Consider the following 5,118-nt stretch of genomic DNA (forward strand, 5'->3'; position numbering starts at 1 on the left):
TGCGAGAACGTACACAAACTGACATAACCAACGGTGGCTCATGCGCTCGCGCATTGTACGCGCTGTGAGAGGGATAGTGACTCATTCGCCTATCCACAGCTGGCTTCGTCATTCATAAATACTTGTACAATTCAATATCACTCTTAATCCATTACTTTTAAGTGCATTTTTGTAAATAGACACACTAAATCGTAACACATTCACATTAAACGATTTTAAATTATATCACCTTGAGATAAAGTTTGTTTTTGATTTGTTACAAATGTTTTCCCGGCTTGGAGACTAAACGGCATTTACAATGACTGTGGAATGACTTACCTTACCTGTTTTGAATACAAATTGTGTTTAGTAATGTTGCACAGATAGCATATTTGCATTTTTGCAATGAGGTTAGTCAATCTTGTCAGCAGGTACTTTAAAACTATCTTACTAATATTATAAATCCGAATGTTTAGAGGGATATATGTTTGTTTGAAGGTATCTCCACAACGGCTGAACGGATCTCGATGAAATTTGCCATACATGTAGAACATAGCCTGGAAGAACACATAGGCTACTGATGATGTTTTGTTTTAAATTGTCGCGTACGGCGTCGCGGTCGACAGCCAGTACTTAAATAAAAAATCACATAAAGCAATTCTTGTATATATATATATATATATATATATATATATATATATATATATATATATATATATATATATATATATATATATATATATATATATATAATTGGAATCTCGGAATCGGCTCCAACGATTTTCGTAAAATTTAGTTTACATTTAGGGGGTTTCGGGGGCGATAAATCGTACTAGCTAGGAATCATTTTTAGAAAATGTCATTTTATTCGTGTTTTATCGATAATCAACTTAAGCATTAACTTAACTTTTTCTATCGGTAAGATCGAAAAATATTATTCATATTTCATCATTTTATTAGTAATTCGTACTTAAATATAATTTCCAAAAACACAATTTAAAAAGTAAAATAAAAAATACCGAGCAAAGCTCGGTCACCCAGATTTTTAATATAATATTATACAGAGTAAAGATGAGATTGTTTGTTTGCATTAAATATCTATCTCCGGGTGACATTAGTCTTATTTATCACAAGATTTTTTGTTTTATTCCGCGCGTACGAAGTCGCTGGCTTTACTTTATATTCGCTATAGTGGAACCACATATAATCTCTAGTTAAAATTAGTATAAAATAATATAGTATTGAAACCACCTGGTACATCATCAATATTTAAAGTAAGATTGTGGGACCTTTAAAATTTCATCACGGACCTAATTCCGATATAAAACAGCCCGTAAAGTCGTGACTTGCCTACACACTGTGGGGTCCTATGCTTTCTCGTTATTATTCATAGCTTATATGTTTCTGGAATATTATATGTAAATTAAACATATCCATATGTATACATTAGATATATGTTTCATGCCTATAGGCTCTTACAATTTTAAGTACAAAAATGTATTAACCTTGTTTAGTTTTATTACTAAAGATAATAATTAATATTTGAATACAGACTGATTGACAAAAGAATTGCAAAAAATGTATGCATTTTTTCACTGACTGTTTCTTCCTTGTTATAGATTAAAATCCTCGTCAAGGTCAATGTAACCGTGGGTTTGTGAGACCAAATCTCTTTATAAAATGTAACAGCCTGTTTTAAACGACGAGTTTGGTCTCAGAAACCCACGGTAAATGTCTTGGTATCTCGTTGCGGTTCCATAAAACAAGATATATTGCGTTTTCTTTTTTTTTCATTCTATATATTTTAATATTATTAAGGAAATGCAAATTTCCTTTAAGCAGCAAAGAGATTACGCTACACAAAGGATCCTGTTTATGTTAGATTAAAAATAAAACTATTCATAAAAAGCCTTGATACAAAGAATTCTAATTAGTTTTAAGAAAACACAACTTAGTTTTAGCTTTCTAAACGGTTCTCTTTAACTATTAGCTATTCATTTGTACTAACTAGTGGAAATTATGACCCACTTTTGAAAAAAAAAATGTTTTATAATTACCGAAAAAGGAAGGAAGGGATGGAATTGGCGGAGTAGAGTACGCATAGGAAGAGGGAAAATCTTCATTCTGTGCGTCCCCTCCTCTGTCGATCTTATGTTGGCAACGTCAATGGAATCACTTAACTTGATGCGGTTGTCAAGGTGATTTCGCTATTTTGACGAATTCAGGTGATCTGTCCACCTTATACTATAAAAGTCACAACCATTTTTGCTTAATGTTCGTTTCAAAGTTTGAAAGCTATAAATTTTGTATCAGAGTTTGGAAACATATGTATTAAACATTCCCTCTTATCAGGAACATGCCTGAATTTATATGTGAATTTACAGTTACATAACTTGAACTTCGTGAATGATAAGAGTTAAATAAGTTAAATACAATTTAACTTTGGTATTCGAATTTTGAGCAAAGATTCCAAGCTAAGAAAAGCAAAATAAGGTTATTATATTAAAAAAAGCTAAGGTAAAGCACTACACCAAAAATTTGATAGCACTAAAATTAAATAGCAAAAAAAGGTTTTACAACATTTGAACATTCCACAAGTTTAATATTCTAAACAGAAGGAAGTAGAGTAGTAGACAATGCAGTACAGTTATTGTTCAAACGCACACTTCAAAACAGCAGTATTCTGTTTCGCTCTTGTGCGTTTAAATAATAGTAATACTAGTACTACACTGTTTATTACTCTGCCTCAATGTTTTACCCTCGTGTGAAACTGGCATTAAATAATCAATAAAGTACATCTCAAGTTGCACAAAGCGTACTTCACTTATAAGTGTTGATCACACTTAACAACTTTATAAAACTTTAAGCACATCGCAATTTCTTGCATAGGATTTACTTTATTGCCTTACCAATTTTAAGTTTTTTCATTCAAGTTTGTAAAATTAAAATAAGTTTTGATGTTATTTCGTAGGCGATTTAAAGAAAAAAGACTGTAGAGTAATTTATGTGTGTAAGAAAAAGAAAGCAAAGGCATATGTTTAATATCATAGTAAATTTTTTGTATGCAATATTTATGTTTCAACTACTATGTAAATTGTAAAAAAACTATAAATTCCTTTACTTATTATTTTGTAAAAATATACGAGTTTAATAAAACAATCTTATTTTTAATTTTACGGTACCTTTACGATCCCTTTACAGCGCTATGTCAAAGGATACGCGTTAAAAAACAAGCTAAGGACACAACGTTTGATGTTTAGGTGTCCTCTTTACAATTAACTATGAAAAAGATAAAAAATAAACGAGAAAAAATACGAATATGTAACGTAGAAGAATTACTTTGAATATTAAAAAAAAACAAGATGGTACACGAGCAAGTGGCTACCTAAACGAACACATACTAAAATAGCGACCGCGACCCAAGACAAGTTGTACGTTACATAGTTACAGATGCTTTATACAAAAAAGGATAGATCCTTTATCTGTACATCGTCTCTTATCTAATAGTCTATTCCTTTAAAACAAATCTTAAATATGTATTATATTTTATTTTGTAAATGACAAAATTGAAAAAAATAAAAAGGTTGTTTGTAGACATCAATATGAAGAAGGTATAATAAGTTTGTATACGCGACGTGTTTTATGACGTCGAGACAAACTAATTTTGAATAAGAATAAATTTAAATTCACCTAGAGTAAAAAATAAGAACAAAAGCATATTTGAGTAATACTTTTTTGTTAACCAGCTGTCACCTGTGACTCGGTCCGCGCATAATTAAAAAAAGAACTTAATTAGTAGCCTATGTGTTGTTCCAGACTATGTTCTACGTTTATGCAAAATCAGCGAGATCCATGCAGTAGTTCCGGAGATACCTCGTAACAAACATACATCCATTCATCAATCTAAACATTCGCATTTATAATATTAGTAAGATTACAAGATTTTTTATTGCAAATCTCCGCTCTCTTTCTTTCCTTTACTAATAAATAATGAAAGAAATCGTTTAACGAACGAAGAATACAAGTAAAAATAAACGGTTGTGTAGAGCTATTTATTTTCTCCAAGGTAAGATAATTTCATCTCATCTAAGCTGTATGAAGCTTTAAAGGATTTATAAAAGACATTTCAAATGTTTTCGGTTCTCTGTGTCCGTTAGTACTCAGACCAGGGTTAAGTTAATAGGGTTTTTAACCTTTACTTGATGTAATCAGAAGTGGCAAAATCATATTAATTATTAAATGATAAAATTCAATGAGGGAAATTACAAGCAGACTTTCTCTACTTCAATACTTAAGTATAAAAAGTTACCACACGATTTACATACATAAATACATCTTACTATTATATATATATATATATATATATATATATATATAATAGTAAGTTATATATATATATATATATATATATATATCTCATATATTATAAATTATAAATATGGATGGATGGATGTTTGTTTGAAAATATCTCCAGAACGGCTGAACGGATCTCGATGAAATTGGGCATACACATAGAACATAGTCTGAAAGAACACATAGGCTATTAAATACGTTTTTTTTTCGGTTCTATGCGGACGGAGTCGCGGGCTACAGGTTGTATTTAAATATGTCTCACATAACACATTATTTCTAAAAGTCTGTGCAACATTTTTATCTTCAATCTATTCTATAATATATTATTATTTTTTAAATCTTGGCTCGTATATGGCGAATTAAGCCTCGCTACGAATTTAATATTTCTGAAAACCTACACAAACATAAATTATTTCGTATTCAACTTTCCTCAACTGGTTAAGCAAAACAAGAAGTTTTTATTTAGCGTCGCGTTCATAGAAAATTTATAGCGAAGCCTTAAATCTATTAAAGGTCGACATTCAAGCACGTGGAAAAACATTCCTAATAAAAAGTATAGGTGCCTAAAATTATAGGAAAAATATGTAAATAAAATATGCGTGAGGGAAGAATATATTCCTGAGAGTAACATCTTTAATATAGCGATTTCTTTGTCATTTTTAAAATAGCGACTTCTTCGTAATTGTCTTAAGCGTATCTCTCTTCTGCTGAGCTAACATCATCGCCAAGTAATTCTTAGTAATTGACAGTACCCAATTAGATCTAAAAAGAAACGAAATCTTAAAA

The sequence above is a fragment of the Papilio xuthus genome, unplaced genomic scaffold, assembly GCF_000836235.2.
Source record: "Papilio xuthus unplaced genomic scaffold, Pxut_1.1 DF826938.1, whole genome shotgun sequence".
NCBI lineage: Eukaryota > Metazoa > Arthropoda > Insecta > Lepidoptera > Papilionidae > Papilio > Papilio xuthus.